This window comes from Oryx dammah, unplaced genomic scaffold (assembly GCF_014754425.2).
Source record: "Oryx dammah isolate SB20612 unplaced genomic scaffold, SCBI_Odam_1.1 HiC_scaffold_5, whole genome shotgun sequence".
Taxonomy (NCBI): Eukaryota; Metazoa; Chordata; class Mammalia; order Artiodactyla; family Bovidae; genus Oryx; species Oryx dammah.
Window position 1 is genome coordinate 23,484,409 of NW_024070189.1, and position 13,401 is coordinate 23,497,809.

General features: G+C 36.9%; 1 protein-coding gene across 1 annotated transcript in view; it reads right to left on the reverse strand.

The window, feature by feature from the left end:
- RASA1 (RAS p21 protein activator 1) overlaps positions 1-13,401 on the reverse strand; it is a 111,999-nt gene that overhangs the window by 56,386 nt on the left and 42,212 nt on the right. The window lies entirely within an intron of this gene.

Below are 13,401 nucleotides of genomic sequence, written 5' to 3' on the forward strand. Positions count from 1 at the left end.
CCTAGTCTCTCAAAAATAATGAACTCATTTACTCATTTTTTAACTTGTTGTATAAGCCCAGGCTTAACTAAACACCTCACATATTCACCTCTTCTATTTCAGCCCATCTCTCGAACTCCTAGAACTGTCTATCTGTTCAAGATACAAACACTTCTTACAATCAAATGGCTAATTAGAAAAATGAGAGTAAGATGGACAAATGGAAATGATACTGTCTAAAGGCTACTATTCTGATTTTTCATTTCATTATGAAACTGGTTATTTCCTTTTGTCTTAAGATGATCCACTCCATAACCACACATTTGAACTCTTCAAATGTAACAAACAGGTCGAAAATAAATAATAACTTTGTCTATTTTCCTGCTCTCAATTTAACTATCTTCTACCTAGCGTACTACTAGATAATCTGCTTAAATGACTGGCTACAACCCTAGCATCATCCACACTACCAATCTATGCCCATAAAAGCCACATGGATTGATATAAACAAACTGGAATTTTCATATGAGCATAGTAACCAATCTACAAAGTAACTGTTATAAAATATTTTTACACTTTCACTCTTATTAGTCATCCAAATTTATCCTTGGTACTTATAGTCTTAACTTGAAACACCGAGAGGAAAACAATAAACATTTACATTAATAATACATTGACATTACCTAGCCATAAATTGACAGTCAAAACTATTATAGTACTATGACTGCTTCTGTAAGCTTGACGTAGTGAAAGTTTACAATTTTTGACTTCTTAGTTTACCAAAAAAAAAAAAAACAAAACACTTAAAACTTCTCACAAGAGTTATTTTTAATTTTCTTCTAAAACCCAACCTATTTATTTGAAAATTTGTTTATAAGACAAATAATGAAAAAAGCCATGGAGCTTCACTGTAACTTAACAGGAAAAAAACAATTGTAAACCATTAGTATTAGAGGAAGAAGCAGAACAACAAATAAACCCTGCATTCCTCTAAATTCCTAGTCTTCATTTCAACCATTCTTTGAGGCTACTGACAAGCAAATTTAACTATTAAGATCTGTGTTTTTTAAAGTCTAATATGAAAAGCTTGGACCAATGATTATTTAAAGCTCTTTGAAAAGCTAAAATTCAATTACAGATGATCAGAACAAAATTTTGAAATTCCAGTCTCAAAGTTTATTTAGCTGTGAAAATACATAGTTCAACTTTGGAATGTCCAACAGGTACATTCCTTATTACCTAAAGTAGTGGAGTTAACAGAGAGCAGATTTACATGTTCAATAAAGACAAAATTAAGGACAGTTTAAACAATGTGTTTTTATGTACTTAATATTTGTTAAATTTCTGTTGTGTTTTAAGGAAAATGTCAAAATTAGAAGATTTTTTTAAAATCTCATTTTGTGAGCTCACTGTAAAATGATACATGGAGGTTCACGAGGCATTACACAATCCTATGTTATAATAAACCCCTAACTAAAGACTTATATCTGTGATTTTCAGATTTTACATCTAAGTACTTTCTGTAAGATTCTGGCATTCAAACAGGTATTCAGTTCAAGACAGAGACTTAAAACTAAATAAACAACTTTTGTTTCCTGATTATTAGTAAGTCCCTTTATGCAAAAATCCCTTAACTTTGAACACATTAGATAAAACATGTCAATTCTTGATTACGACTGTAACAAAATTACATGCATATGAGCATATATGGAATTGAATGTGATTCTCAAGAGTTCAAACATTACACTGCTACAAGTCTCTGAGGTTCAAGGAAAAAACCTGAATGGTCTTACCCAGAAAACTTAGAATTTCTTGATCTATATTCACTTCAAATTATCAAGATGAATCATACTAACAAGAATATTTTAACTGCATCTGTAAAGATAAGATGGTTGCAATGGCACCTCTAAATGTCTTCAAAAGAGATTAAATGGACTGGTGAGACTAGGACTTACCAGAAACCTCCATAATCATGGTCAAGTCTCTAAACTTTGTACCTCATTACCATCACTTGTAAAAAGGGGGGAAATAACCTTCATCTCAGCCTTAAAATATATTAAATATTGGTCCTAAACTCCTTCAGAGAAATACATAAAAATGAAAAAGCACTACCACAGGCTGTATAGGCACATAATAACTAACTTCACAGAAGGTTGCATAGTATTATAATAAATAAATACATACAAAATTTGATGCACATAAACACTGTACACAGACTACAAGACTAAATCAAAGTCATCAATAAAAATCTCAAATTTTATACTGACTGACTGCTTAATTTGTGGATCACCTAAGCCTCAGTTATCTTCCTATCTTCCAATCTTGTTTACTTTCCATCTAATTTTGGGAAGAGGACAGGAAATAGCTATGTTTGTTTCTACTAAAATACTGATTTTAAGAGGAAATTTCTTTTCCCAAAACATCTCTTTGAACTTTACAGATCACACATATTAATTGACACTGGAATACTCTCATTCCTCCTGACAATTCTAGACTTCTAGAAGCCTTCAAATAGCCTCATTCCGCCCCAACGTGGATATATTTTTTGGAGGGATAGTAAGGACAATATGCATTTGAGATACTGTAACTTAAATTTGCCTAATACTTTAATAGTAAAATATCTAATGTTCTCCTAGTTAAAAGTAAGTTATACCTCTCTCATGTTCTGTCTCTCTTTCAAGGAAGAAATTTAAGAAGTAAATATATTTTTCTCAGCTAGTTTTGCCATTTTTTGTTAAGAAATCTTACAAGCAGACATAGTAGACACTACACAATCACTGTATCTAAGATAAAACATCCGAGATGAAACATATTAAATAAGTTAACTAGAAAAGACAAGTTGGGCAAGCTATAGGATCATCTTACTTCTAAATCAAGAATCACATAAATGTTTTTATAAAAGCATGTTTTACACTGGTGCGGTATGTTTAAGGGATTTTGGAGTGGCTAATCAGGTAGAATAATAAAGAAATCTGTACCATAAGAAAGCAACCTGGTGTGAATATAGACAGACACTTAACTCCAACTATTTAACTAACCTGGCAATACTAAATGGAAACTGTCTACTACAGTAGAAAACAATTAAAATAGCATTATCAACAAACATCCTTCGTCTAAAAAGGAAACTACACTGAAGCTCCCAGCAGGTCACTTTTACTTTCCACTACGCTATTGTACCTCCTAGTTATGCTGCTGACAGGCACCAAAGTTCTCAGAGAGAAGTATATGCAAAAATCTAACTGCTAAAACATTTCTTGTCACCTCATTCACCTGGAACGCTGTGTGCCTGGTCATATCATGAACTAAAGTTTTTCTGTAACTCTCAAAGATGTGTGAATCAGATTTTCTCACACATGCTGTCCTTTCTGAAATTAAATTGGTTATTTCAGACTGGTAAGACAAACTAAAAACATATGCTAAAACTACTATAAACCTCTTGCAACTTCCATTTCCTCTTAACAAACACATTTCTTACAGTTGTACAGTGTAAGCTGGTGGTTAACAAAAATAAATGGACTTTTTAAAAGGGAAAGTAAAGATACCTTACAGTAAATGATTTTATTCAGTCTTCTTTTGCCCCATATCACTATGCAGACAGACTAAAATCTGGTCACTAGTAATTCACCTGAACAATCACTAGACTAAGTCTAAGAGGTGTAGTATCCTTAGACCAACTACAGTAAAATTAATATTCATGTGTATGTTCGACTTCTTGAGTATACTTGTATGTTCAGGCAAGTAAGCAGTATGTGTGTGTCTATGCAGCTAGTTGTATACCTCATATTAAATTAGCTCTATTTCCTTTTGCCACAGATGACATATTTACAGGGTTTAGGACCTAGAGGTTTAAGTTCTGGAGGAGTACTTTTAAGGAAACAGCACTATTATATATTCACAAATTCAGTTTACTGACAAACTGATCCTCCTAAAGTGAAAGAAAGTGAAGTCGCTCAGTTGTGCCCGACTCTTAGCGACCCCATGGACTGCAGCCTACCAGGCTCCTCCGTCCATGGGATTTTCCAGGCAAGAGTACTGGAGTGGGGTGCCATTGCCTTCTCCAATCCTACTAAAGGTAGGACCAAATAACATGATGCTTATGCAATCAAAAATTTACAGTGACGTGCACTCAACCAAGATAGTCTCGTTCTCACTAACCTAACTCCTATCACCTCAAAAAACAGATAATGAAAGGTAGAGAGAGCCACACCATTTCCAAAAATGCTGTACACTAATCAAACACATTAAAGAAATTTTTTAAAAGTAAAAAAAAAAAAAGGAAAAGCATAATACTTACTGGCAGGAGACTAACAGTTCCTACCTCACATCTTCCAGCTATTATATCTGTGGAATTTCATTTATCAGAAAACTACCATAGTTTACAGTCTAGTTTTTCTTAGAACTTCAACAATTATAGTTCATGCCAGTAACTAAGAACACAAAATAGGGGCAACAAAATGAGATTAGTGACCATCTGGTCCAATGAATGCATTACTGTAACACAGTTGTAAACTATCTTGAAGGGCAGTTTTTCTTCTTAAAAATACTTTAAAAAAAATTTCACAATGTTTGATCTAAAACTTTGGAGGGTATGGTGATTCAGTGGCTACCTACTGTAATTGCATCATTTCTTAACCTGTATTTTAAGATATATCTTTAAAATACCGAGTCTGAAGTTTAAAAGCAAACTTTAGTCTGGCATGGTCTTTAGTCCATGGCCAACAAATATGCACCAAGCATTGTGTTACATGGTAGAAAAACAAGTTAACACCACAGAACACCACTACATGTAACTTTATGGTTTCTGATCTCGAGAATACAGACAAAACAGGCAATGGTAATCTGATACAGCAAGTACTAGAATGTGGGGGCAAATGGAAAACTTCAGTTTTAGCATTTTAGCGTGCACCTTCTGAAAAAAATTGATGGCTAAATGGAAACCTACAAGGTAAGGAGCAACTAATTCAGAGAAAGCAAAGGACTGAGAATAGGAGAAAGATGTCACAGGCAGAGGGAAAATGTAAAGGCAAGCAAAGGCCAAAAAAAGCTTATATACAGATATGGGAACATGAAAATATTTGAAACCTTCAAAATAGACTTTGCAAGTCTCTTATCAGATAATATGGAAAGAATATAACCTCCTGAATTAGACTAGACTTAAGACCTCACTGTTAAACTTTCTCGGTACCTCAAAGAGGATCTCAAAGAACATTTTAAACGTTCAAAATATTCTCAGATCTATCCACTCATCTGCTCTCAGCAATAATCTCCTGGGCTGGGGATATCAGAATACATCACTCAAAGTTCTCCACTGCGAGTCCATTACTCTCTCCTATATGTCCCCTATAGGGCTTCCCTGGTAGCTCAGCTGGTAAAGAATCCCCCTGCAATGCAGGAGACCCTGGTTGGATTCCTGGGTCAGGAAGATCCACTGGAGAAGGGATAGGCTACTCCAGTATTCTTGGGCTTCCCTGGTGGCTCAGAATGTAAAGAATCCACCTGCAATGTGGGAGACCTGGGTTCGATCCCTGTGGGAAGATCCCCTGGAGGAGGGTATAGCAACCCACTTCAGTATTCCTGCCTGGGAAATCCCCACGGACAGAGGACCCTGGAGGGCTACAGTCCATAAGGTCACAAAGAGTCGGACAGGACTGAGCGACTAAGCACAGCACATGCATCCCTTATACCCCAAACAAATCACCTTTATTCATTCAACGAATATTTAAGCACCTACCATGGTTAGGCACTGTTTTAGACAGTTTTCCTCCCTATGCTTTTTCAAAATATGTTTCCTATTTAACATTTTTTTAAGGAGATAATGCAACTGAGCCAAAGGTCATCCTACATTTTTATTTTCTATGGGTTTTTTTGGTCTTTATTTCCTCAGAAATTTCTATTTCTCTATTCTCACTCATGGAAATATCTGTATCTCTTCAGCTCAAAGTATAACTTCTGTGATGATGATTCCCAAATTCTTCTAAGGCTGACTTTCCTGTTAAGTTTCCATGTTACCAAGTACCTTCTAAGAAGTTTCAGCTTAAGGTGACTCTGCATGTATGGGCGCACATGCACACACTCAATCATGTTTGACTCTCTGCGACCCTCTTGACTATAGCCCACCAGGCTCCTCTATCTATGGAACTTTCCAGGCAACCCTAGAGTGGGTTGCCATTTTCTACTCCAGGGGATCTTCCTGACCCAAGGTTCAGACTCATGTCTCTTGTGTCTCCTGCAGTGGCAGATGGATTCTTTACCATTGCATCCCCTGGGAAGCCCTAAGGTGACTATAGGTCAGCAGCTCTGCTTAAGCAAACACATACATCCACACACTCCTTCTTCTTTACTCCTCTATACTGTTAATGGCAACAGCATCTTTCCAAGCGTTTAGACTCAAAACTTCAAAAGCAAAACTGATTCCTTCCTATTTCTCTAGCCATAACACTTCTGCCAACTTGCAAACTGCATCTTCAACATCCCTGGAGTTGCAACATGCAAACTATTCTCTAGTTTTCCATTTCCTCTATTTCCTGCTTTGATAGATTTGAACATGTGTCTTGCATGTTTTCTAAAAGTTAATAAAATTATAAATAGATTGTGTAACAAATTACCTAAGAAGTCACAGAAAAATTTGACTAAATTTTTGAACTTCCACTAATAGAAACCAAAGGATCAGCCTGTATATTCATTTTTTAAAAATTATTTTTACCTGGTATATTCAATTTTATTTTTACCTGGTATATTCAATTTTATTTTTACCTGAAGTATATTCAATTTCATATCAATGTTGATTCTTAAGCAAAACAAATACCCATAATTGCAAGGAAGTATTTAATTTGCTTGATTACTATTAGATAAAAACAATGGAAAAAAAGACTATTGTTCTGAAACTGCTCCTTCTTGTTTAAGTATATAAAACATAATAACACCAACAGCTGTTTAACCTTCTCTCAAATCAGCATTCAAACAGGAGACAAACTGTACTCTGTAATAATTTCAGATTGAGACATTCTCTGAAAACCATAGAAGATAGCTACTTCTTTAAAAACACAACATTTATTAAAAAGAAAGCTTTTGCCCTTTAGATTAATAAGAGCTGCAAAACAATTCTGTACTTATTTATAAACACAGTGACTATGAAAATTAAAATGTCCCTTTTTTAACAATACATCAATTTTAATAATAATATAAAACTCTATATTTTAAATACTTTCATTCTGCCTAATCCTCAATATAATGCACTTAACAACAGGTGTAATATTCAAAAGGATTTTCTTTAGCATCTCCAAAATATGAGGAGTGTATATGATCTAGGGCACAGAACCATCAGGTTCACCTGGTGTTATACAGTATTTTTCAACAGAAATCATTCCTAACTCTACAGCCAACTACAACTGACAACCTGCATTTCCAGCTGCTAGACCTTTCAACCTGGGTATCTCAACTGATAAGTCATATTCAACACATCAAAAAATGACCTCACCATAATACTTCCCACATCCTTTCTCCTCCTTCTCCCCTGGTTCTCATCTTGACTTACGTTACACATCAATCCACTCTCCCAAATTATTAACTAAAACTATATATTGCTGTATTTTTAAGGTTAAAAAAAAGTACACACTGTTCAACCTAGTGGAAACTTCTCATCAGTAGCTCTTAGTCCTCTGTTTATCTCATATCCAATTGGTGAAAAAGCCTGAACAATCTCAAATTCCTTTTATTTATCTAATCTTTTCCTTTCCCACTGTCAATATCCTTCCTTATCATGTCCTGTAGTAATTCCTGCTCTTCTATTTCCTTTATCTGTAGTAACACTTCCCCAAACATCTATGCCTGAACTGCATCTCAAAAAACTGAAATGGTCCCATTGCTAATAGAATAAAATCCAAACTATTGATATGACATTCAATTAAGAATTCAATCCTTTCAGTAAAGGACTAAATTCTTTTCCACTCTTCACAGGACGATTTGTCACTTCCTAAACATGTCAAATGCATACTTTCAAGCCTCTATCACTTTGATCATGCTCTTCCTTTCACCTGAAATGCCCTTACTGTCTTCAGAAATTCATGCCATTCATCATATGCCTATCACAAGTGCCATCTCCTTGAACCTCTGGTCATAATTAATCTTTTTCTATCATGCTCCAGCTTATTTCTTATATGATTTTTTTGATATTTTGTCTTATTATAATATAGTTACACACGATGGTGTGGTCACTCATCTACCAGACACTGCAGAGTGTGAAGTCAAGTGGGCCTTAGGACCACAGACAAAGCTAGTGGAGGTGATGGAGTTCCAACTGAACTATTTAAAAATCCTAAAAGATGCTTCTGCTAAAGTGCTGCCCTCAATACGTCAGCAAATTTGGAAAATTCAGCAATGACCACAGGACTAGAAAAGGTCAGTTTTCATTTCAAGCCCAAAGAAGGGAAATGGCAAAGAAAGTTTAAACTACCATATGATTGTACTCATTTCACATGCTAGCAAGGCTAATGCTAAAAATCCTTCAATCTAGGCTTCAACAGTACATGAACCAAGAACTTCCAGATGTACAAACTGGATTTAGAAAAGGCAGAGGAACCAGAGATCAAATTGCCAATATTCGTTAGATCACAAAGATAGCAAAGGAATTCTAGAAAAACATGTACTTCTGCTTCACTGACTATGCTAAAGCCTTTGATTGTGTGGATCACAACAAACTGTAGTAAATTCTCAAGAGATGGGAATACCAGTCCACCTTACCTGCCTCCTGATCAATCTGTATCCAGGTCAAGAAGCATCAGTTAGAACCAGACATGGAAAAATGGAGTGATTTCAAATTGGGAAAGGAGTACATCAAGGCTGTATATTGTCACCCAGATTATTTAACTTCTATGCAGAATACATCATGCAAAATGCTGGGCTACGTGAAGCACAAGCTGGAATCAAGATTGTCAAGAGAAATATCAACAACCTCAGATCTGAAGATGATACCATCATAATGGCAGAAAGTGAAGAGGCACTAAAGAGTCTCTTGATGAGAGTCAAAGAGGAGAGTGAAAAAGCTGGCTTGAAACTCAACATTACAAAAATGAAGGCTGTGCCGTCTGGTCCCATCACTTCATGGCAATTAGGGAAACAATGGAAACAGTGACAGACTTTCTTTTCTTGGACTTCAAAATCACTGTGGATGGTGACTGCAGTCATGAAATTAAAAAGACACTTGCTCTTTGGAAGAAAAGCTATAACAAACCCCGACAGTAAATTAAAAATCAGAGACGTCACTTTGCCAACAAAGGTCAGGCTTCCCTGGTAGTTCAGCTGGTAAACAATCTGCCTACAATGCTGAAGATCCTGGTTTGATTCCTGGGTTGGGAAGTTCCCCTGGAGAAGGGATAGGCTACCCACTCCAGTATTCTTGGGTTTCCCTGGTGGCTCCAATGATAAAAGAATCCACCTTCAGTGTGGGAGACCTGGGTTCAATCCCTGGGTTGGGAAGATCCCAAGGAGGGCATGGCAACCCACTCCAGTATTCTTGCCTGGAGAATCCCCATGGACAGAGGAGTCTGGTGGGCTACAGTTCATGGGGTCACAGAGTCAGAGATGGTGTATTAAATATTAGAGACATCACTTTGCTGACAAAGGTCTGTATAGTCAAAGCTATGGTTTTTCAGGTAGTCATGTACAGATGTGAGAGTGGACCATAAAGAAGGCTGAGCACTGAAGAATTGATGCTTTCAAATTGTGGTGCTAGAGAAAACTCCTGGGAGTCCCCTGGATAGCAAGGAGATCAAACTATTCAATCCTAAAGGAAATCAATACTGAATATTCAACAGAAGGACTGATGCTGAAGCTCCAATACTCTGGTCACCTGATGAGAAGAGCTAACTCATTGGAAAAGACCCTGATGCTGGGAAAGACTTGAGGGCAAGAGGAGAAGGGGGCAACAGAGGATGAGATGGTTGGTTGGATGGTATCAACAACTCAATGAACATGAGCTTGAGCAAAATATTGGAGATAGGGAAGGACAGGGAAGCCTGGAATGCTGCAGTCCATGGGGTTGCAGAGAGCTGAACACAACTTAGCTACTGAACAACAACAATATAGTTAGTCATTTTCATATCTATTTTCTCCATTAGATTTGAAAAGTACTTGAGGATATTGGGACATTTTAGTAATCTTCACAGTTCTCTACTCTAGCACTTGGCACAATAGTAGGCACTGACAGGTGGGAGGCTAAGAAAACAAATTTGTCAAAAATTCCTGCCTACACTGAAATTTTCAAGTCATAATCCCTGACTGGAATTCACATGGTGAATGCCTTGCATTCTCCCATTCAAGCTATTTCCTCAACCTGCACTGTCCTCCCACCTCATTCTAGAGATCTTTTATCACTCTTCCCTCCAGGGAATACCATGCCTCCTGGCAGAGCCCAAATTCCACCTCCTCAATGGCATCTCCTAAAGACCATTCTGCCCCACGTGATGGTTTGATCTAAAAATCATCTAGTATATGATGCCGTGGTTATATCTGTTTTCCTAGTAGAGTAACTGAGCAGAGATATTAGTTTCCTCACCTGAATACCCCAACCTCTCCTGCTCTGAACTCCCACAATACTGGCAATCTATACACATTGCTGACACTCGAAGATGCTGATACTCAGCACCCATCCCATTCAGGAAAATCACTCAACACTCACACCACCCTCTGGCTACTGTTTCTCCCCCACTTACAACAATACAGCTCCTGAGGAGTTTTCTTTGAAGAATGAAGCCCAGTCAACACTGGTCATGCCATGGTACAGGGTACAAGCAGGGTTTTTCACACTGAAAGTGAGAATCAGTCTTCTTCTGAAGGTAAAAGCTACCAGGTGCAAGAAAGAATCTTTGTTCATTATGCTTGCTAGGTTTTCCACTACTTGTTAGAGCCAGTCTGTAATAAGAAAGAATGAAGGTGACAGGATGGAACTGAAGATTCATGAGAACACTTAAATCCCTACTGCAGCTATCTGAGATCCCAGTTACAAGCCTACTCTTCCCTTAATTTAGCTGTTTATCTCGCCCTGCTATTACCTCTAGAACAGTTTTTTGGTCTCCAGGTCCTCTGACATATTTAAAAACTTACTTGACCCCCAAGAAATGTGTTTATGTAAGTTCTTTCTATAAATATTAACAGAAATTGAAACTGAGAAAATTTTAAATCAATAGTAAATATTTGAAATAAAAACATAATAGTTACTATCGTCAATATAAAAAACATATTCCTTATGTAAGACAATTTCCAAAAGAATATTTAGTGAAAAGAGTAGCATTATTTTACATTTGCATATACTCTTTAATAGCTAACTTAAGAGAGCTGGATTCTCATATCTGTTTCTAAATTCAATCAGTTGTCGATTGTTTTGGTTCATAAGTTATGAAAATGGCTATTCAATGTAGCTACTTAAAAGTTAAAATGTAGAATCTAACCATACCCAGAAATGTTCCATACACTGCTGTTAAAATCCTCTGGTATACCATTTATTCACGTACATTTTGTAGCATCATGAACTAGCCACTTGGCAATATTGGTTCACTGAAGATCTTCCAAATGTTAACATGTTTTATTTTACAATATCAAAATATCACTTTCTTTGTGCGACAACTACACAGTTGACCTGGGTTGTTTAAACTGCCTATCTCCCCTTTGCCTCGCTCCTAGGAGATAACCTCAACACACCTGAAAATCCTGTCTAGTTAAGACTGTCTTTGTTTATTGAGAACCTTGGACCATGCCAGATCGTTTACACTAATATTATTTGCAGTGGAGGACTTCCTTCACCTCTGAAGACAAACTGATGGAGTAAAAAAAAGGTCAGCCACAAGGGGGCATAAGGCCTACATGACTAAACCTCAATAAGAATTTTAAATATCAAGGCTCAGGTGAGCTTTCCTGATCAGCAATACTTCATACATATTGCCCAACACTGTTACCAAGAGAATTAAGAACTGTCTGACTCCACTGCGCAAGGACAACCAGAAGCTTGCAATTAGTCTCTCCTGGATTCTGACCTATGCACTTTCTTTCTTAGCTGATTGTAATCTGTGTCCTTTTGCTATACTAAACTGTTACAGTGAGTGCAACAGCTTTGCCAACTTCTGTTGGTCCCCCTAGAAAATCACTGATTCTGAGGGTGGTTTCAGGAACCTTCACCAACCACCACCAATGTAACACCGGTGTCATAAATCCCTTCAGGTAGTAAGTGTAACTATGAAGGAAAAGTGGCACTGCTTTCAAAAACCTGACCTGACTCTGGATTTGGTAGATTTTCTTCAAGAAATACAAAGCATCGCATGTGCATATTATACGTGTTTTCTTGCTGACCAGTTACGTTCTAGAGTTCAGCATGAAGGTTTTAATTTTTGTTTTGTTTTAGTTAGATGTCATGTTTGTTGCTAATTCTAACTATTATAATTGCATGTGTGAAGAATATATTGTAGTTTACGGGTTGGCTAGCATTTCAAATAAATGGTTTATTTAAACATTGACCTGACATGTTTGGAGATGCCTGTCAACTGACATTTTTTCGTAGCCCAAGAAAAAGTCTGAATTATTAACATTAGAGGTATTATTTTAAATATATTAGGAATTTAAATATAAGCATGACACTTTATCTTGGAGCATGAGACGAATTCTTCACAAATGATTTTTTCTTTGGGAACAAGCTGCAAAAATCTCTCTTAAACTATACACAGTCTGTAATGAGTATAGCATATAGTATATGAAACTTACAGTATGTAATGTTTCATCCAAATAGTTGTTACATTTTGAAGAAATGCTAAACAGTTTAACAGTGCCACAAGAAATCTCTGCCCAGAAAAAAAAAAAAAATAGTCACTGGAAAAGGCATTTAAGTATTTAGAAAGCTCTCAAACTTATAGTGCAGATAACAAGGTTTCCAAAATTCTAATACTTACTTGAATGCTCAAATTCTGCTTGAAAGCACCAAACACTGTCAGTTGCTAAGGGGCTCACTTTGTTCTTTTCCCCCAAAAAATTTCTATCAAATACTCAAGTCTGACCAACCACAATTTGTCTGTCAGTCACTCTTTATAGTAAGATAGCGTGCCATAAAAGAGGCGGCCAGTTCAGCTCCAACGCAAATAGCCACACAACTGCTTTTCAAGACAGTGTACTTAGGGATGTAGCACTATGAGTTTTCCATTTTATCACACTAAATATTGAAAAGACATATGCTTGAACTTCCTTGGCGGTCCAGTGGTTAAGAATCCTGCCAATGCAGGGGACACAGGTTCCATCCCTGGTCTGGAAAGATCCCACAGGACCTTAGTTGCTGTGGGGCACCTAAGTCCCTGCACCACAACTACTGACGCCCTGCGTGCCCCAACTACTGAAGCCCCCAGCACCACAACTACTGAAGCCCCACAGCACAGCTACTGGAGCCCC